Genomic DNA, 22735 nt, shown 5'->3' on the forward strand with positions numbered 1-22735 from the left:
AAGCTCCATCTGGCACTTGGCATCAAATATGCTCCATCATCATTACAGAAGAATTGTCAAAAAGTGGAGCTTTTCATTATTTCATTTGCTTAGGCTTGGAGACTGAGGGAGAAAGAGAGGAAAAGACTGTGAAGGTCACAAGAAGAAGATGGACCAACATAGAGGTCCAGTTTCAGAATTGTAATATTTGTTGTGTAAGGGTACCAATTGCCAAACTATACTCATATAGAATGTGACATAGTGCTGTGGCAGAGTTTTCCTGATTTTGTCAGGACAGCCCAGAAAATTACTATTATGTCCACATGCCCAATCTCATCTGATCTTGGAAGCTAAGCAGGGTCAGGCCTGGTTAGTACTTGGATGGGAAACCGCCTGGGAATACCGGGTGCTGTAGGCTTATACCATAGTCTTTCGAGACTGAAGGTTGCCAACCAACCAAAAATCACTTTCTTATAGGCCTCAGATATGTTGCGAATTTCTAGTGCAAGCACAGAACAGAACATTTAGAGAGCATGTTTATTTTACAGTCTTAAATTCCTTTTAACAGTCATGTCTTCTCTCCAAAGCAGTGCGGGCCATGGGCTTTTCTCTGCCCGGAGCTGCCTCCTACTTTGCCACCCCCCTGCCCCGTGTCTGCCTCTCTTGGCACAATGCCGCTTTGGGCTGCATTTTTCATCTCCTCTGAGGAGATGAAAGACACAGCCCAGAATTGCTCCCAGAGCAATTCCATGTCACTCTGGACCATCCCCTAAGACACGGTCCAGAGTGGCATTGCACCGGGAGGGGCTGCAACTATAAAGGAGGAGAGGAAGGGCGGTCAGCCCAGAGCAGCATAGAATTGCACCCAGAGTGGTTGCAACTCACAGCCACTCCGGGCATGATTCTGGGCCGTCACCAAAGAAGCTGGGGGAGCTTCTTTTTTTTAAGAGAAAGAAACAGGCGGCAGGGAGCAAGGCTGGTGGTCCCACTCCCACAGGCATGGTGTCTGGGGGATTTGCCCCCCTTCCCCCCATCCCAGGTATACCACTGCTCCAGAGTATTCTGGGAACTGTATCTCTGTAGCCAAGGTTGGAGATCTCTAACAAAAGGGTCTCCGCATTTTCACCCAAATTCCCAAGATCCTTTGGAGGAAGCCAATAAAATTAAACTGGTATAAAATGGATGCACATTTATAGCCTTGATGTACTCACAGTGACTGCATGTCTGCAAAACAGTTCTGGTTGCCACACCTGAAAAAAAGGCTTAAATAGCTTTAAAAACAAATTAGACAAACTTACAGAGGACAAGTCTGGCTACTAGTCTTTACGGCTATTTGCTCCCACGAGGTTTAGAGGCTGGTGAATGTGCTTCTGAATATCAGATGCCTGGAAGCAACACTGGAAGAAGGAATGCCTTCCACTGTTTGCGGACCAGTAGCAGTGTGACCTGGAATACTGCTCAATGCCACTTATGTCCACTATCCATTTACGGACCTATTCATCGAAATCTTTTTAAAGGCTTCTAAGTTTACAACCATCACCCCATCTCGTGACAGAATATTATATCAATTAATTATTAAATGATTGATTATTAATTAATAAACGTTTAAATTAATTATTGGGGTGCTTGTGTTGCCTTCAGCATCCTACTTTGCATCCATCGTTCCTCATTGCAAGTTGGACACTTTGCCAAATCTGGTCTCTACCTTGGAAACCACAAGAACTCTTAGCATTGATGGCTTTCCATGACAAGCAGCATCACCAAACGAAGAGTACTGTACAGTGGTGCCTTGCAAGACGAAATTAATTCATTCCGTGAGTCGTTTCGTTTTGCGAAATTTTCGTCTTGCGAAGTGCGATTTAAAACAAACCAAAAAAAAAAAAAAAAGGAAAAAAATTTGTCTTGCGAAGCACGGCCATAGAAAAATTCGGCTTGCGAGTCACCAAAAAAATCACAAAACGCTTTCGTCTTGCGAGTTTTTCGTTGCGCGAGGCATTCGTCTTGCGAGGCATCACTGTATAGTGAAGTCATAATGGTGGAAGTAAATATCATGTCCTTACAAATGTTACAGTTTCTCATTGCAGTGAATTTCCTCCTTTACATTTACACAAGAATCCATGAAACTTCTAGACAATAATAAACCATAATCCCTGACTACTCCTCTGTGGCTACTGAGGCACAACTTTAATTAGCAAAGCAGAGACTCCCAATTGACCGGAATCTTTAAAGCCTATTAGAGTGTGATCCTTTGCAGTCTTGCCACAGTAATTGTCAGACTGAGCGGGAGTGATGAAATTATCCTTGCTGTATCTTGCTAACCTTGGAGCCTGTAAAGCAAATGAAGTACAATTTATATTTGTAATGTCTTCTTCTTTCATAGTGGGTCACAGGTCATAAAATATTATCCTAGTCTAGGAGCTTTGCAGCAAGTAGGAGAGGGACTCCCAGCTATATATGATATTGTGAAACGGAATAGACTGCCACCTGGCACATTCACAGAGGCAAAAAGTGGGAGCAGAAAGCAGCCAGGGAGTCGGTTGCACAAAATGTGTGAAAAGAATGCAGCTGTTTAACAAGCTGCTCAACAGCCATCCAAGAGGACCTATATACACTTAATCCCATCTACATTTTTAAAGCAGGTTGTTTGACTTTTTACTTCTGACTCTGAATTTGACATAAGCAAAACAAAGCGCTGTCCACTGATCTGGTCCAAGATTTGCTCGGGGTCAGCGACTCCAGAATTTGAACCAGGAGCTGCCCAAAGCTATCCCCACCATGCTGAAGCATTCAGCTGTGCCATAGAGGTGCACGCTGCATGCTGTGGGAGGGGGCAATCAGGAGGCCTCCTTGAGGCACTTTTTCATAGGCCCCCTGATGACCTATGGGTCTCCTTGGAGCAATGCCGGATATATAGCTGGCCTAAGTCTGAGGAGAGAAAGGGGGCAGAGCAGGCCGAAAATGGTAGATAGGATTTTGCATGTCCTCCCCCTCCCTAACTATGAAATGCCACCCCCCCGGGCAACTTACCTCCTCTGGCATGGTTCATGGCAGCGCAGCTCCGGTGCTGCTACCAATTTGCAGTAGTAACTTGGACTGGCCCAAGCTGTCACTCATCCAGCTGCCATAAACATGGGACAGGTCTGGGCCATAAGGCTATAGTCCGAAGTAGTTGCTTGAGAATAAGTCCCATTGAACTGAATAGGTCTTACTTCTGATTAGACATGCATATGCTTGCACTGCTAATCATATAAAGCTGGGACTAAATTGGAGAAGTCTCCTGGAACTGAGCATTGGAAAATCTCAAACATATAGGAGGAACATGGCCCCCTCTGGTCGCTGGGCAGTATAAATTCTCTGCATTGGCCAAACTTGGTTGGCATAACTTCTAGATATAATACTGTTAACAACAACTTCTAGGCTGTCTGCTTTGTCTGTATAACAGAACTGTACCTACTGCATGCTGAATTTCAGACTTCATTGTTCTGTTGTTTCCAGCTTCTTTACACCCTCGAGACTCAAGTTTCAATTCATCCGCATCCTGTCAGTGCGTCAAACAACATCCACTTCATATGGGCTATGCTGTGACTTCCCAAGTGCAGTGGCCCAGACTAGGACATGGCATGAGTGTTGCACAAATATTGACACAGTACAACACTATCCACACACACTGCTGCCTTGAGAAAATTGACCACTTGGACAGATCATCACACCAGTGAAAAGTTGGGCTCTTACCAATGCCAGGGACGACAAATGCTTGAACCAAACCAAGATGCTCACTCAAAAAGAAATTCTGCACTGCCCTTTGTGACCTCTACACACATGCAAGGAGTAGCACAGGAATGCAGTAGGGCAAGAAGGGGCACACTGGAAAAGTTTGCCCCTCTTTGCCTCTCGGTCCAGTGCTGCAGAAACAGGATAAGCTTCCTTGCTTGTCAGTGCTCTGGCTGAGAACCTTTCAACACAATTATAGGTCAAAGTCTTTGTGTCCAGTTTTGTCACCACTGTTCCAATGAATGGTTTGCCCTTGGGCATTAACAAGGACGCCTGGTCATCTCCTAAACTGACTTCAGGAGGAGCTTTACAAGCCCATGACTGTTGTTATTTTCTAATGAATGAGTCTTTAGAAAATAACAAGGGAAATGCTTATTAATGGTGAAGGCTTCATCCATTATCAAAGTCCATGCCCCCAAAGAGGTCAGAAAATGATTGAACGGAGGAGGAAATCTTAGTTTAACCATCTGTCTCAATAATTCACCATGTCAAATTCAGTTGGGAAGAAGGACTTTGTTTTGAGCCAGTAGGAAAAAAATAAATAAGAGGGAGAAAAGGGCATTTTAGAGACTCCTTTGACACAGTCTTCCAACAGAAATTGAGAACATACTTCAATCATGAGATCTATTTTGTTTTGGGTTTTTTACTTTGTTTCTATCTGTAAAAAAAACATGGCTTCAGTATTGTACTGGGGCAGAAGTCAGTTCTTATTTAAGTAGCGGATGTATAAAGACGGCAACCCTCCTGACCAGTTGTGTTGCTGTTGTTTTGTATTCACTGCACCACTTGTGGTTAGCATGGGTGCTTCCTTCTTTGTGATGTAATCAGGGCCTGCTGTATAACTCCCTTCCGTTTTATGAATCTTCAGAAACAATTTTAGAAATTAAACAGGCAACTGGAACTTTTTACAGAAACAAAGAAACAACAGCCAAACTCACATGTTCTTCGTAACATGTAGGTCAGCCTTAAACTATCAGCATACAAGTCTATGCTTGTCTAGTCAGAACTTCTGCTGTATTCAATAGAGCTTATTTCCAAGAAAGTGTACATAGGATCGCTGCCCAAGTGACTGTGCTCTCTTTCCTGCCCCATGTCTATTTCATGCTTTCTTTTTTATTGTAAGCCACTGTTGATGCTTCAGTCAGAAACAGAAAGGCAGACTATAGATCAGGGGTCTCCAAACTTTTCGGCATGAGGGTCGCATTGTGTATCTGACGCAGTGTCAAGGGCCAGAAAATAAATAAATACATTTAAATAAATAAATAATAACTACTTAAGAGATGGAAGAGGGGGAATGGATTTTGATAAAGGATGGGGGGGAGCAGAGGGCAAAATAGATTTGCACAGGAAGAGGGGGAAATGGATTTTGAAAAGGGAAATTAATTTTGGAAGAATGAATTTGTGAAAGGAAGAATAGGGCAGAAAATAAATATTTTTGGAAAAACATTTTTTGAAGGGAAATTATTTGGAGGTATTTGGGATAGAACTAATGTGTTTCAGGGATGAGTTGGGGGACAATTGAGTAATAAGTTGGGAGAATTTAATAAATGAATTTATAGAGAGAAATGCTTTCAGTAAGTATTGGATAGATGGGAATGACTGGCCAGCAGTCTGATCAGGGTATTGAATGTATCTGGAACTGCATCTCTCCCTCTCCCTACCCTGGGATGTCCCTGTTCTGCCTCCCCTCCCCAAACCCCCGTACTGGTCTAGGGAGGTGGTGGGTGCAATCTCACTCCATTCTGTTGGTGATGAGGCCGGATGTGGCCTCTGCAGTCCAGTGCATGTCCTTGTGCCAGCCCAGCTGACTCACAAGAAGGTGCAAAGTGCCATGTGGTACACTTGCAACCCTCTCTGGACTGGTGCAAGGGATGTGTGCCGGCTAGGATTTCGCTCTAAACAAATAATGAAAGTAGATGGCAGAATACATTCATCCAACCAGGCTGTTTCCACCTTCCCAAATTTCTAATAGCTGAATACCATTCATCACAGTTTTGATGTACCTGATAATAGATTCTTAGCAAGAAATGCATATTTCCGTACTTAACAGGAGACAAATTCTTTTGTATTTGTAGGAGGTCCGGGGGTGGGGGGGGGTGCTGACACTTGTTATAATTGTCCCATCGCTAGAAATGTGCAGTGCAATCTCCTGTTCAGAGATGGTAGGGACTGGTTTAATTTGACCCACAAAATTGATAGATTACTCGTGATACTAAGACAATAACAAACTGGGTGTCTGCTTTAGCTATGGCTATAATCTAGATTGCCAAATGTATTTTGAAGCTCATGTAACCGCCTGTCATTAGGATGAGAGGGTTTGTTTTGTTTTTAAACTTCAGTGAAAATATTATGGAGTTGATCTGAATGAGAATTGGATTGGATAACTGGATTTCTAATGCCATGATTTCATTGTTTTTGTTGGGCATGTTTGTGTTGTTGTCATTGAACGGCTTGCGGCCAAACCACAAATTTGAACCTATGAAAGCAACGCCATTCAGACGTTGTTACATCCATCTGCTGCAATTATTCTCACAAAGACAGTTTGGTGAGCAATCAGTTGCTACAATTGGAACAAAACACACGTGGCATCAGGACAAAAATGGAGGTCAGCAACTGATTTAACTGGAATATGCACTTCAAGGGACAGATGTGTGTGTTTGCTATGCAATGACAATCGCTGAATTGTTAAGTCCTAGGGTTAATACAAAATGTCACAAAACTATGAAGCATGTCCCAGCCTAGATGGTTGATCTGATTTTTTTTTTTTTCAATCTTGAATTATAAAATATGTTATGAAAGTCTGAGCTTGCAGTAAACTTTAAGAGACATGGGAAATCTTCAAGTGCAGGAGTTCAGGGCAAACATCAAATGAGATGAAAATTAATTTTTATATCTCCAAGTGTGGCTGCTGGCTATCCAGAAGCTCTGAAAACCAAAAAGAGTCTGCGGACACTGTGCATTGATCCTAATATTGTCCACTTTTAACCTTACCATGAATGATAGTTTAATAGAGGTTGAATCTGATAAGGAACATACCATAATAGTTTCATTAAGCAACTTCATTTTCTCTAGTTCTCTCTCTTTTTGTCCTGTGATAGCAGAATGGCTACAATATTCTGAACTAGTTAAGTTACACCCAACAGAGTTAATAAGCACACTTAAGGCCCAATCCTATCCAATTTTCCAGTGCCAGTGCAGCCATGCCAACGGGACGTGAGCTGCATCCAGTGGTGGAGGGGCAGTCACAGAGGCCGCCTCGAGGTATAAGAACATTTGTTCCCTTACCTTGGGGCTCCATTGCTGCTGCAAAAGTGCAGGGAAGTTGGACAGGATTGGGCCCTTAAGCTTTAACCTACTTATGCTTTAACCTTCCTACTTTAACCAATCTGAAACAATTCGTCTCCAACAGTACTATGATCAAATTGCACATGGAGGAATTTAAGGAGGATAAAACCCCAGGTCACAAACAGATTTGATTCCTCCCTTTGTATTGTGCCCTAATCATATTTTTAAAGGGTTAGCAACTAACAAAAACCTGTAGTTCAATCTTCTCCTTCAGCCCCTTTCAACAGAATGTCAAAAGAATTCGGGTTCTTGTAAATTGCAAGGTTGCATAAAGAAGTATTATTACCACCATGCTGGTAGCATCCACTAAAAAGGTGAAAGTTGCATAACAGCATCCACAATAAATATTGTTTCTCTCACCTAGATCTTCCCAAAGTGCTTATTTTGGCTGCTAAAAATTTCCATTCATATTCTCCTCCAGAGCTTGTTTTGTTTTTGCTTTTTGTTTTTTTTTTCTATTTAGGTTTAGGAAATATTTTGTTAGAGGTTATGTGTGAGGAAGTGAATTTTTTTCTTGTTGAATAATGGGTAACACATTTTTTTAGCAGTTACATGGAAATATAACTCCATATAAATGAATGGGACATGGGGAAAAAATGCTTCTGAGGCTCTTCTTCCCACCATAAATCCAAGTTACAAGACTAATGAGTAAGGGCTCAATCCTATCCAATTTTCCATGCCAGTGGGTCATGCACTGCATCCTGTGGTGGGGAGGCAGTCACAGGCCTCCTCAAGGTATGGGAACACTTGTTCCCTTACCTCTTGGCTGCATTGTAGCTGCACCAGTGCTGGAAAATTGGATAGGATTGGACCCTAACTTAGTCCATTCATTGTGGTACATAAACCAAGGGCATCTGCTATATGCTTGTAGTCAATTCACATACCATGTGGTAGACATGAGCGTAGGTGGTGTTTATAATTATCTTCATGACTAGGGTTATATCTGCATCCAGTCCAATTCACATGAAGGGTTGCTGTGACATGTGGTTGGAGAATCCATAATTGTTGGAATCCATGTCCTGCGTTCACTTCAATTGCTTCAAGGAATTTGAAAAACAGTCATTGATGGAAAAATATCTGCCATTTTGCATTCACTCTGAAAACCAAGAAGGATAAGAGTATAGTGTTGGTATTTAACCTGCCATTTTCAGGAAAATTATCACATAATTCATAGCTCTGACAGTCTTGGTCAATGGCTTTAAGAGAGTAATCAATAAGTGAGAATTAAGCCTTGACAGCTAGTGCCCATTGCCTGCTCTTTCCTGCGCATGTAATTTGTGTCCTAGAAAGTTCACTAAGTTTTTCTTGGCCCTATCTTCGTATTTGATTTCAGCTTCCCTTGGCAGTCTAGACTGTTATGACTGAGCATACAAGTTTTCAATCAGAGACACACACCTTAATCATGGCTAATCCCCCAAAGTAGTCTTGTTTCAGTAACTAGATGAGCTTATCTTGAAAGAAGAGATGTGGGGAGAGAGAAAGAGACAGGTATCCAAGTGCCCGGCCTAGCTTAAGTGCAACACTACATTAAGACTGAAAGATATATAGTTAAAGGTCTGCAACAGTCGTTGTAAATAATTCCACAGGTGAGACTAAATGCATCAGCCTGTAATTACAGCATGAAGGTAGGGAATATTTAACCCTTCCTATCTGCATAATTTTCTCACTGCAAATTGCCTCTATGAAGCAGCAGTTTAATCCTAAATTCTGTGTGCCATTTGCTGTTGTAGCACTTTTAGGATCAAGAAGCCAGGATGGATGTAGAAGTGATTTTTCAGCAGGAAACCAGCATGTAGGAAAGGGGTTAAGTACCCCCTACCCCTGCAACACAATCCCAATTAAAATGGTGGCTCCTTCACAAAACTAAAGTCAAACCTGCAACTTCCGTCTGACGTGTTTAGCATCATGTATAATTTGACCCCTGAATTCAGGAATGTAGTTCTATTTTGTTTCATCACCAGCAGATGTGATAAGTCCAGAAGTGTTTTTTTTTTTTAAATATGCAACATGAAGCCCTAGATTGGTCCTCCTCTGTTGCAAATGCCTTCCATCAGGAGCAATACACATGAGAGAAGGGATGGGACAGGACAGAAGGGAGTGCTTAACCCAATAATGTTCAACCTTTTTCATCTCATGGCTAGAGGTTTTTGGAAATGGTGTTATTGTTTGGAAAAGTTGTTGAATTAAAATGCAAAATGTGGTCTTCTGTGTTTATATTCACAGGTGCAAATTCTTAAGCACCTCTATCAGGTTTAATATCATCACATTGCAGTCTTCCATGCAAAAGCTACAAACTATTCAATCAATTGAATAGCTACAAACTATTCAATACAACAAAAACAAACACCTCTATTGACAAGGTGCTAAAATTGAAAAGGCACACCATCGGTTTTGGGACAGTTGACAAGGGGGGATCTGCCAGAGGGGGGATCACATCCACTAATAGCTGTACTAATAAATGATCCCAAAAAAACTCCTGCGGCACACCTGCAGACCATTCACAGCACAAGTGCGATGGCACAGTGGTTAAAAATCACCCCTTTAACACTTCCAGTTGCTTTCTTTCCCTGATACTTTTATCTCCTACCATTGTTCCAGATTCATGTCTACGTCACAAACACAGGCCACAAGGAAAGATACAGGCAGAAATGTCATCTTTCCCTCAACCTCCACCTAGTAACTGGTGCCTAAGTGATGCATCTGTACAGAGTATCAGCTGCCACTTCCTGCTTCCTCCATCAAGCTTCTTCACAGCTCACTATAGATCAAGTAATGGGGGCTGTCCCTCTTATCACATAGCATTGGTTATTTTTCATTTTGGAAAACTTCAAAATTCTGATACTGTGTGATTTGATCTGGGAAGGGTTGTGGGGGAGGGGGGTCAGAATTACCATGCTGCTTACCATATCATGACAGAGTTCTTGTTATATGCTAGAACAGGGGTCTCCAAACCCCGGTCGGGGGGCCAGATGCAGCCCGCAGCAAGCCTCTTTCCGGCCCGCAGCCAACCTCTTGTCCCCTGAAAGCCTCTGGCCCACTCAACTGAACATGACCAGAACTGTGCTCTTTGTGTCTGGAGGGTGTTCTGAGGGCCAGACAGGTTGAATGAACGAGCCCATTCATTCATTTAGTCACTCATCTAAGTTCCATCTCTAATTTATTTATTTAAATTTTATATTTAAATTTTTTTCCCGGCCCTCCACACCATGCCAGATATTTGATGTGGCCCGCTGGCCCAAAAGTTTGGAGACCCCTGTGCTAGAATTAGGTTCCTGGAAAACCTAGTGAATACTGAATTAGCGGATACTGAATTGTTGAGCTTATGGGAAAATGGGGTTAGATTCCAAGGGATCCTCCTCACCATACACTTTATGAAATTTATGAACCTGAATTTTAACTTGAAGCCTATATGGCTGGGTGATGCTAAGGGCTTATCAACATCTCCAACATCTGATCCTTTCTCCTCCGGACTGGCTATCTCTCGAATCACTGAGGGTTGCTGGCCCAACAATGAGGCCTCAAGAGGTCAGCAGTGGGGAGGGAGTTGCTTCACCCTTCCTCTTCCACCTGTCTCTTGGCTCCTTCCCTGGGCTTACCCCAGCCCCAGCGCAGCCCTCATGTAGCCTTCCAGAGACCTTTCATCATTAGCCTCTCATCATTGTCACGGTTGTGAGGGTTCAGCTGGAGTCCCTGATATGGTGCTCCAGATGGTGGGGCAAGTCTGGAAGTGAACAAAAATGTGTCTGACAATTCTCCATGGGTCAATCCAATGTCCGTTCAGTACAGAAAATTGATGCATTCCAGACAACTTTCTAAAAACTGAGCAGTATAATTGGCTGGACATGACTACCGCAACTCCCTCCCCTAATGGCATATACTATATAGCAGTGGTTCTCAAACTGGTTGGTCGCAACCCACCAGTTCGTGTAACACTTCCCCCATCCCTTTAAGGGGCGGGGGAAGGGGAGGGAGACAGCGACGCGATCCCCAGGATTGCATCACTAAGGGGGGCGAGGGGGGTTCTTGTGACTTACTTTGTACAATGTGGGGCTGCAGCAGGCTGCAGGAGGTGTGGGGAATCCTACACAGCCCTGCGAGTGCTCCCCGACGCTTGGAACCTGCAATAGAAGCAGGCACAAAGCACCTCCTGCAAAACGGAAGTGCTTTGCGCCTGCTTCTATTGCAGGTTCCAGTGTCTGGGAGCACTGCACAGGGCTCCCCACACCTCCTGTAGCCTGTTGCAGCCCTTGTCACAAGCACCCCCACCCCCACCCCTTAGCGACGTGATCCTGGGGATCGCGTCGCTGCCCTAGCCCCTCCCCGCAAGAACTTACTGAGGGAGTATAGCTCCCTCAAAGTTTGAGAACCACTGTTATATAGGCATCACTTCTTCTTTCCCTTGCATGGCACTGGTGCTGCCTTCTGCTTGTGAGAAGGCCACTATCTCTTCTCCTCCTCCTGCAACCTCTCTCACCTCTGCCAGCCTGCTTGCAGCTGCGTCGAGTCTACCCCCCCCCCACCTGAGTGCACCAGCACAGTATTTGCGGATCATGAGAACGGAGTCAGCAGATAATGAGAGGTAGGTGGCAATTTTGTATATAAAGAGAAATGACTGAAGTGCCTTACCATGCTTTTTGCTCTCTTTTGTCAAACCTGGAAGTACAAGACTTCCCGTTTTATTTAGACAGTGCACACTCGCCTTGTAGATAAAGCTGGAAGTCCTGCACTTCTGGTTTTATGGACACTGCATGGGGAGCAAGGCAAGGAGGTGGATGTTCTACCTCTCCGTAGGGTGAACAGCAAGTGGGTCACTGCAACTAGCATCAGTGGCAAGCTAGAAGGCGTGGAGGCAGACTCAGGCTGAAGTGCACCTCAAAACCGCCACCCTCTCAGACCCCTCACAACTGTCACTGATGGAATCCAGTTCACCTTGCATCATGTTTGGGCTGGCAGTACCTAATAGTGAGGGAGAAAACTGAACTTGCTGAATGTTGCTCTGCTAGATTTCTTTTGGGAAAATGCTCCCATAGTCCAACCCCTTTAACAGTTGGAGGCTTTACACAGAGCCCTTTAAAACTCTGTTTTTCTTCATACCAATAGAGATGCACATTATAATGTTTGCCTTCTGTGGCAAAGGGGGCTTAGAGTACACCTAGGGTGCAGAACCCCTTCACACACACACACACACACACACACACACACAGGTCCAACTCCTATTCTCTTATCATTCCAAATGCAACAGTCTCTACTGTGGTAACAGTCTATACAGTATACTGTGGTATACTGTGATCATGAGAGAGTTTCTCATGATCTAGGAGGGCAATTTTCCCTTTATCTTCAAAGAAAGCGTTGTCACCTGCCCTAGCTTTACCTGCCATTTAAGGCATGACAGGGTGGCTTTGATGTGCAAGGTGGTTGGCAAGCCTAGAATTTTCCTGCTGCTTTCATGCAGCCCTGAAAAAACACCAAATTGAAAGCCTTTGAAAGGATATTGTTACCTGCTCTCCATGGAGCTCACATGTTCTGACTGGTGAGGAGTTCCCAATTTCGTTATCCTTGCATGAGAAAGCACCAGAGCCTGATGGTGCCTTTGTAATAGTAGCTTTATCAACAAGCATACAAGAGGAGCATCAGCGGAGGAAGAGAGCCACTTCTTGCCAGACAGGAGAGCTGCGGCCCAGTCCCAGATCCCCAGGGAGAGATCCGGCAGACCCCCAAGCTGCTTAGCCAATTCATAGCTTTCTCTGTCCCTCCACAACTGCCAACTGCTGTTTCCCACACACAATCTCCAGTCCCTCCCTGGTCTCTCTATCTCACCCCTGCAGGTGAAATGCCCATTCAGAAAACATCCACAGCCATTAAGGAACATTAACATTCTTTTGTCAAATCCCAGACTCTAATCAGGCATCACTTTAGGCAAAACCACACTTATAGATCCTTTCATGGTAATCAGACAGCAAACTGACAACAACACAAATAGCATTTGAAAAGAATACATCACTTTCAGCTACCCTTTCCTTCCAGTGCTTTGGGTTTGTTACATACACATACAGGTCTCTGTACTGTGAAGCTGGAAAGGAAACATGGCCATGGTCACAACAAAAGATTTCGGCACTCCATTTTAACTCAGCAATCAGCAGTGTTATTAGTTTAACAGTGCAATCCTAGGCATAGTCCACTCATTGAATTCAGTGAGACTTGCTTCCAGGGAAATATGTATAGGATTACAAACCTAAGTCTGGGTGCAAATGTGCCATCACTGGTTTTATCCTGTAAATGCAGTGACCACGAGTGGAAAAAATACTGACCTCAAGTGGAAAAAAAAAATGAACCATTCTTTCTCCAAGTCAATTGTCTTTGTCATCCCCACATAGAAAGTGAGCCTTGCACTTGAGCATTTGTTTGCACAAGGACTGAGACTCATGGTAGATTTGCACATGCCTTGCAAAATGGCATGACAAACAGCCCAATTCTATAGGCAGTAGTGTACAAAGGTCATTTGGCACCCAGGGCCCATAAATTTTTGACGCTCCCCCTATATGACAAAATTAATTAATCAGGGTTGCAAGTCCAGGTGGGAGCCCAGGTCTACTTGTCCAGCAAACCTTGGCCACAGAGGCCAAAGTTCAGCCTGGAACACAGGTCTACTCACCTGGAAGACGGCAGGTAAGAATGGGAGGCCAGGTTTACCCTGCAGGTTGATCTGGGCTCCAAGTTCAGGCAGGAGCTCAGGTCTATCCTCCCAGCAAAACTCAGCCATAGAGGCCAAAGTTCAACTGGGAGCCCAGATCTACCTGTCTGGTTCACCTGAGCTCTGAAGCAAAGATGGTGCTCATGCCTCCCCCCCCACGCAAACACTAGATCTGTCCCTGACTAGATCTGTCCCTGACTTACTGCCCCTGCATCTGGAGATTCAATGTAGCTATCATGGTTAATAACCACTGATAGACTATAGTCCATCATCCACCACCCACTATCCACTACCATGATAGTCAATAGTTCTTCAACAATGTTTAGATGACTTTAAGAGTCATCTAAGCCAGTGTTCAACAACACCCAACCTTCCCACCAGTGGCATCACTAGGATTGGTGTCACCCAGTCTAATAACTCATTGTGTCACCCCTATTAACATTATTTGTTTTACTATGGAGCAGTACAGGTTACCCAACCAATCAGTAACCAACAAAAAAAGTGGCCAACTTGATGACACTCACACAACTTAATATAATGTTCAGTTCTAGTATTAGCTCTGATACATGGAAAAGGGAGCTGACTCATAATAACATTTTATTGGTTCCATGTTGTGTCATAATAGCATATCATTAGCTCGTCAAACTCTTAGGGCACAATCCTAACCCGGTCTACTCAGAAGTAAGTCCTATTTTGTTCAAGGGGGCTTACTCTCAGGAAAGTGTGGTTATGATTGCAGCCTCAGTCTCATTGATCTGTTTTTAGTTAAAGAAATGTACTTTTTGTTACATATGACTATTGTATTCTTCTTTTCTAGTTTTTTGTCATAACTTTTGATAGAATGGTGATATAGGCTGAGACGAATTATTTGCATGGGTTCTGTTCCAAGCACTCATGTGGCTGGCAAAAAACGAACTACAGCAAATCAATTTAAAAAAATTAAATAAATAAATAAATAAATAAATAAATAACAACAACAACAACAACAACAACAACAACAACAGGTATTTATATACCGCCTTTCTTGGTCTTTATTCAAGACTTTATTCAAGGCGGTTTACATAGGCAGGCTTTATTTAAATCCCTTATTAAATAGGGATTTTTACAATTTGAAAGAAGGTTCTTTCTTTCAAGAACCACTACATTCAAGGTGTTTCATTCCGATCTGGCTTCACATTCTGGCCTCCATCCTCCCACGCTCAGAGCAGATGGAATAGCTCGGCTTCAGCTTGTCAGCTGCTTCAAGGTCGCACGGTGCCGGTGGCCTCGAACTGGCGACCTTGTGGATGTTATCTTCAGGCAGACAGAGCTCTACCCTCTAGACAAGACCTCCTGCCCAGTTTCTTTGCTCCAGTGATTTAAAAACAGCCTTGCTGACCTTTTGACTCTAAGATAAGACTCATTAAAAAGACAATCCATCAATCAGTCCTCCTCCAATGGCTTCACTCAGCCCCTCTCTTCACCAATGCAAATGTGCTCAGGGAGAAGGGAGGGGCCGCTGAAGAGAGAAGGATTGATGGATTGTCAGCCAGCTGCCCTCTCTCTCTCTCTCTCTCATTAAGGAGGCTATTGTTACAGGACTGTTCAGTTTTTTAAACTGATTTTAAAGGGGTGCATTTTCCCCTTCTCCAGGGATCAGCACATTCCTTCTCATTTGCAGGGGCCATTTGTGTTGAGTCAAATCCATGTATAAAAAATCCGTGTATAAATAGGCTGGACCTGTATTTTATTCTGGTTTTTTCATTGCATTCTGCTGTAAATTACTATCGAATGGTGTATAACATAATGGTATTATTCCTACAAATCGTGATGTTAGGGATTTGGATCACTAGTGGTGTCACCACCCCCCCCTGAGGGTGGCACCCGGGGCCTATGGCCCCCTTGCTCCCCCCATTTGTACACCAGTGCCTATGGGTCATGTTTGACAGTGGGACTAGTGCCCCACTGGCACAAAAGGCCCTGTGATTGTGTGAAGATCGCACTACTGTCAGGTTATTTCAGGGAGCTGCCACAAGGCAGCTGCAGCAGCAGATCCCGCTGCTGCAGACCACAGATGGCACCAGGTCAGGTAGGGTGGGGAAGAAGAGGTGGGGAAGGAGGGCAGGGGGAGTAACGGATGAAGAAGTAGAGCAGTATGTGGGTGGAGAAGGAGAGCAGGGGGGTAACAAGTGAAGAGGGGAAGGCAAGGGTGAGAGAGAGTGGATCCAGAGGCAGTGAATTTTGCTGGATCTTATCCCCCATTTTCCAACCCAATTCACACCTGAAAATCCTCAGACTTGCGCCAGCAAAATGGTGGGTGCAGATCCAAGGAGACCCACAGATGAGCAGGCAGCCTATGAGGAGGTTAACAGAAAATATTTTTAGTTAACTCCTGAAGGCTGTTGGATTCCCCACCCCCCATAGCATGCAGCATACACTCCGTTGGCGCAGCTGCATAGAGTAACGTGGCATGGGATAGTATTGGGCTGAAAGTTCATGTTTACTGCTATCCCCATCCCCACCACACAGATATGCAGAAGTGCATGAGGGTCATTTCAAATATACATGAAGGTACCATGCTTTTGTATGGGGTCCATTGGGTCTCTCTTGTTTGCTACTGTTGTTAATATTTCACTGTTTTTATTGATCATTGTTATTGTGTTAAATGCTGTAAGCTGCCTTGAGTGCCCTCACTGGGAGGAAGGTGAGAAAAAAATTCATTTATTCATAAATAAAAAGTGCCATTGAAAAGAGCCACACAGCGCCGCTTTGGGTAGCACCCCATTTTCTATGAATGTTAATTGCATGTATATGTGCATTTTGGTTGGGTATAATGCGTATTGGAAAATTTGGGGTTGGATCATAAGTAGCTGTTGAACAAAGGGAATGCACTTCTGTTTGAAAAAGGGGAGGGGGTTCAGTTTCCCTTTTACCCTGAAGCCTTTCAGATCCCATACCATGCCATTCTGTTCTAAAGGTTCCCAAGAAGTGGATAGAGGGGATTGCTTAGCTGAGGGAAATGCAGGGAAAATGCAGGGAAGTTGATTTTCTTGGCCAAGATACTTCTGAGTAGCCTGCCACTCAGCCTTAGTTTCCCACCTGCAAAACTGAAATAAAACCAAGGTTTGTTTTGAGGATTGTAAAGAAAACTAAGCATATTATAGAACCTTTGCATTCTCAGATAATACAGATGAATGCCCAGAGCAAAGGAAACTGTGTGATGTTTTACAAATCTGGGCACAGTATTCCCTAACAGAATATTTATTCGTTGTGTGGTGAATGCTTGGCAGTGCCTGGTGTCAATCGCAGCATCAGTCCAAAACAGAGACAAGCCAGCACAATGCAGCCTCAGATTGGATTTGTCCCAGTTCTTAAGAGACAGGAGAATGCAACAGGAGGCCTTTCTTTGCCACCATTCCTTTGATGCGTGTGGCACGCTTAAAGATCGCAGAGTGAATGCAAACACATTACACTGACATCGGAGTGTGTGTGTATGCAGCATGTCAGACTCTGCAAGTGATCCTCTTGGCTAGATATAAATGAATTTGGTTAGATGCAGGCTTAAGAAGTGGGGCTAGTTGAGGTGGTGGGTTTCTCTAAACAATCTGCACAATGAAAACAAAGAGCATTTGCTAAGATCATGTTCAAATACTTATATTATAGTCCAATACTTTCTACTTATTTGTAAAAGCTCCTGGATGCATATATTCAGCTGTCTTCAATTAAAACCACCATGGAGGTGTATTTTAAGATTTAAGGTATATTCACTCTAGATTGAGTGAAATGGACGTTAAATGGAGTCACTCTCTCTTTCTGGGAATTGAAGTTCTCTTGGAAATGGGCTCTGGATCTCTGAACAGGATTTTCAGTGTCTCATCATGCTACAATTCCTAGGATTCTTTAGGGAGAACCCTTGCTGGTTAAATTGTTAGAAAACCAACACTGTCTGTGTTTGTTGTGTAGAAAGAATCCAAGGGACCATTAACAGTAATTTCACTAGGTGGTGATAAGTTGTAACAAAGTTGTAACATGCAAACAAACAGCCCAATCCTAACTAAATTCCCATGTGGTAATGCAGCAGCGCCAGCATGGCTACTGCTGTATCCCACAGGGAATTTCAGCTTCTGGAGGTCTCCTCAGGGTAAGGGGGCATTTGTCCCCTTGTTCCAGGGTAAGCCCAGCAGTGGATATGGGTCAATGTGGACTTGTGCCAGCTCGATCACTGACACAAGTCTATGTTGACCCAGGAAGGTGGATCACGCTTGTCCCCATAGTGGGCCTCATTCACCTTTCTCTCCACCCCATCACCACCCCTTTTCACCCACCGCTCCCCGTTCTACCCATGCCCGCCCCATTCAACCCCTCCCTGCCTCCCTCCAACCTCCTGCTCAGGTGTTTCTGCTCTGATAAATTATCATGGGTCTTCCAGCATTGGGGAGGCCATTCCAGCCTCTGCATCAGCAGACCAGCTGTGAACATCGGTGGAGACTGCTTTGTGACTGCCATAAAGCAACCTCCATCAGTGCAGTGTGAGCTATGGTGGGGGGGGGGGTAGGATTGGGCTGAAAACCTAGGAGCTGTTAAATACATTATTGTTTTCTTATGGTTTGTGAACCTAATGGTTTAGGGACCAACCACATGTATTTTGTGGTGGCAAAGACTGCAGTTAATACATCTGAACATCTGTGTAGGATGATTTTCATGTGTTTTGTGTAACTGGAAACATAATAATATCAGAATGTAACATGAAAATTAACCCAAGACTAGACAACTGTACACATGATAACTCTAAGAGCGCAATCCTAACTTGTGCTGGAAACAAGCACTTTTGCAACACTCCAGGCCAGCGCAAGGGACTTGCGTTGGCCCAAGTGTAGGTTTGAATTGGGCCCTAAATATTTAGACCGTGCAGTAGCTACCCAAGTCAAATCCAAAAGCTAGCACTAAAATGATCCCATGAAGTGGCACAAAGTACCTGAATTCCTGGATTGGAAAGACAGATCCAGGGAACTTCCTACAACTTCTTTCTTGTAGTCTACATTTCCTGTGTACAGGAAATCAATAAAGTAGAACAAATGTCTAATTCAAGTTCCTTGTTTTCTGTTGTCAGACTGGCAGTGCAATTTTCCCAAGGGAAACATCTATGTTAAGTCTCTTGCTCAATAGCCAGTGAACTTCTGAGACTGTTTAAAGAAACAAAACAGGATGATCTCAAACATGAATTGAGAAAGGCTAGACATCAGAAGAGAGCAAAGCTGCTGCCTTTAAGAGCCCAGTCAAACTGTTCTGCTTAGAACAAAAAGCCAGGCATCAGGAGTGCTAAAAGATAGTTGGCTCCTAGACTCCTTTATTCACAGATACTTTCTCTCTGCATTGGAAGATCTAGATCAGGGATGTCAAACATAAGGCCCGGGGGCCAGACGCAGCCCCCCTGGAAGCTTTTTATCTGGCCCTCAGGCTCTCAGCTGCTGAGGTGTTACAGCTGAAATGGCAGCCCAGATGAAAATTGGGCTTTCCCAAATCTTGAAATATGATCAAGAATCATATATGATCAAATCTTGAAGTATGATCAAATTTGCGTACTTTTTCTTCTCTCATTTGCAGTTAATGAGTTTCTATATGAGAACAGGGTCCAATTTCTGGCCATTAGCTGCTTAATGATGTCACTTTCTGCTTAATGACATCACTTCCGGCCCTCAGCTGGAGCCCTGAATGCTAACTTCGACCCTCTGTATGAAACGAGTTTGACACCCCTGATCTAGATGATGAGGTTCCATAAAGTGTCATCTAGAACACTTCAGTGGCCTGTCTGTCTGAACTAATATTGATTGGTGTGGAGCCCTGAGTTGCAGGGGACCCTCGGAGTTGTGAAAGGCAATGGTGGGGCACTGGGGATTCCGGCTCCAGTAGCAATGACCCGGCCACCAGGGCCTCGGAAAGGAGTGTGAAGGAAGGGGGTTGCATAGTCCTGGTTCACAAGCAGGCCCGCTTCTGCTCCAGCTGTCTGCCTAGTGTAGGCTGCCTTCATCCCCGGTCCGGCTGGGCTTTATATTGGTGACGGGCCCCTTCAGACCCCACCCCTTCCTCCTTGGCATGGCTAAAAGGCTGGGGCCTCATGCTCTTCCCCCCTCCTCCCTTTCCTGGCTCTCCTGGTCAGTGTTCCTCCCGCAGCTGGCCTCAGGGTCTGCCCCCTGCCCGCCTCGAACCCCCCTCTTGCCTTGCAAGCAGCCCGTTCCTCCTGGGTCTCCCCCAGATAAGTCAGGGGGACCCTGACAATTCAGTATACATAACAGTCTTGGATCTCATTCTGACAAAATGTATTCTACCCAAAGTATCCATGAGTTGGATTAAACAGGAATCTAAGCTGCAGTTCATCGCAGACATCCTTGAACAGATGGCTTGGAGGACACACTCCAGCGAAACCTCTTCAGAGATATGCACTAATGTGAAAATCTCCAAAAGCCATCCTGGGATGCAAAAATAGAACATTAGAACTGGCTTCTATTTTATACTCATTAGAGAAAATAGCAGGTTATGACATGGCAACTACTGCCAATATTGGAAATCTGCCAAGTAGCAAGCTCCATGGTTTTGCCTTGTTTTTACTGTCTTGCTAACATTAGGTAAAGTGTTTTCCCAATATTTGAGACAGAATTCCCAGACCTACAAAGGCCTCAAAAAAGCATTTTTTAAAATTCTATAAAATCTTTGTCTATTAAAGTTTTGTCAAATTACTTGCCTAGTAGTCCAGTCCTATCTGGACTCTATGGTAGTAGATTGTGAGATCTGCTAGCATAAAGCTGGTGCCTCCACTACCACTCTGTCATTCTGTGGCTGACCAGCAATGGTGCAGGAGCTGGTAAGCCCTGAGCTGGCAGCAGCAGGCCAGAGAACTTCTGCAGGAGCAGGTAAACTGGCAGTGGGGGCACAGATCAGGGTGGGAATCAGGGTGGATCTTGGTACAAGCCACACATGCTGGATCTTACCCCACCTTCCCAGCCTGGACCTGTCCCAAGAAGACTCTTCAGACTTATAGCAGCCAAAGAGTTGGTGTAGGTCTGAGGAGGCCCATTGGGGATCTGGTAGCCTATGAAGAGAGAAGTAATTTTTTAATTTATTTAGCTGTCCTGTGCTGCCTAGTCCCTGGCCAGCATAGCATTCAGCGCAAGCTCCATCAGCAGTGTTGCATGCTCCGCGCCCACAATAGTAATAGTTCCCCATAAACAGAACTAGAGCTGCAGTTGCAAACATATCTATGTTACAGCAGTAGCAAAAGATATTTGTTTAGCCATTTTCTCACTGTAGTCCAGCCATTTTAAGCCATTGTGCCATGGCACACTGGTGTGCCTCGGATGGTCTGCAGGTGTGCTGCAAGGGTTGGGGGAGGGTCATTTGTTAGTAGGGCCACTGGGGAATATGAACCCTGCTGTCAATGAGTGTGCCTTGTCAGTGTGCCAAGAGATAAAAAGGTTGAAAATCACTGCTGTAGTCCTTTACTTGTGGGCAAAGAAGTTGCGCAACATGGCCAGACGGGGGTTAGGGTTTTTACAAATATTAGAAGCAGGGCCTGCGATCTACTTTTCTATGTTTGAAAAGTATATTGGCTTGCAATGCAATTTTTTTTTCTAAATCTAAAAAACAGTATGCAGGGATGGACACAATCACATTCAAAACCATGGCAGGGAGAAAGCACTAAAGCCCTCCAACTCCTGCCACATTTTTGCTCTGTTTCATGGTCTCCCCTTCCTGTTATTTGTAACAACCCCAATCGAGCAATGTTGTACCATTCCATCCACGTGTAGTTTTGTATTGGCAACTTTCAGTCTCGAAAGACTATGGTATCGTGCTCTGAAAGGTGGTTCTGGCACAGCGTCTAGTGTGGCTGAAAAGGCCAATCCGGGAGTGACAGTTCCTTCCACACCGGGAGCAAGTGCAGTCTGTCCCTGGTCTGTCTCCCTGGCTATGGGCCTTCCTTCTTTGCCTCTTAGCCTCAGACTGTTGGCAAAGTGTCTCTTCAGACTGGGAAAGGCCATGCTGCACAGCCTGCCTCCAAGCGGGCCGCTCAGAGGCCAGGGTTTCCCACTTGTTGAGGTCCATCCCTAAGGCCTTCAGATCCCTCTTGCAGATGTCCTTGTATCGCAGCTGTGGTCTACCTGTAGGGCGCTTTACTTGCACGAGTTCTCCATAGAGGAGATCCTTTGGGATCCGGCCATCATCCATTCTCACGACATGACCAAGCCAATGCAGGCGTCTCTGTTTCAGCAGTGAATACATGCTAGGGATTCCAGCATGTTCCAGGACTGTGTTGTTTGGAACTTTGTCCTGCCAGGTGATGCCGAGGATGCGTCGGAGGCAGCGCATGTGGAAAGCGCTCAGTTTCCTCTCCTGTTGTGAGCGAAGAGTCCATGACTCGCTGCAGTACAGAAGTGTACTCAGGACACAAGCTCTGTAGACCTGGATCTTGGTATGTTCCGTCAGCTTCTTGTTGGACCAGACTCTCTTTGTGAGTCTAGAAAACGTGGTAGCTGCTTTACCGATGCGCTTGTTTAGCTCGGTATCAAGAGAAAGAGTGTCGGAGATCGTTGAGCCAAGGTACACAAAGTCATGGACAACCTCCAGTTCATGCTCAGAGATTGTAATGCAGGGAGGTGAGTCCACATCCTGAACCATGACCTGTGTTTTCTTCAGGCTGATTGTCAGTCCAAAATCTTGGCAGGCCTTGCTAAAACGATCCATGAGCTGCTGGAGATCTTTGGCAGAGTGGGTAGTGACAGCTGCATCGTCGGCAAAGAGGAAGTCACGCAGACATTTCAGCTGGACTTTGGATTTTGCTCTCAGTCTGGAGAGGTTGAAGAGCTTCAACGTGTAGCTTCAAGCTCTTCAACGTGTAGTTTAGCCTTTAGCAAAGATGACTGCTATGTGTACCTGAAAATACTTTTGTGATGTCTAAGCGTTAAAGGCTATCAGCCT

At 44.6% G+C, this 22735-nt stretch overlaps 1 pseudogene; it reads left to right on the top strand.

The window, feature by feature from the left end:
* The first annotated feature begins 276 nt into the window (after positions 1–276).
* Positions 277–397, top strand: LOC136642790 (5S ribosomal RNA; annotated as a pseudogene).
* Positions 398–22735: the final 22338 nt, after the last annotated feature.

This window comes from Tiliqua scincoides, chromosome 2 (genome assembly GCF_035046505.1).
Source record: "Tiliqua scincoides isolate rTilSci1 chromosome 2, rTilSci1.hap2, whole genome shotgun sequence".
Lineage (NCBI taxonomy): Eukaryota > Metazoa > Chordata > Lepidosauria > Squamata > Scincidae > Tiliqua > Tiliqua scincoides.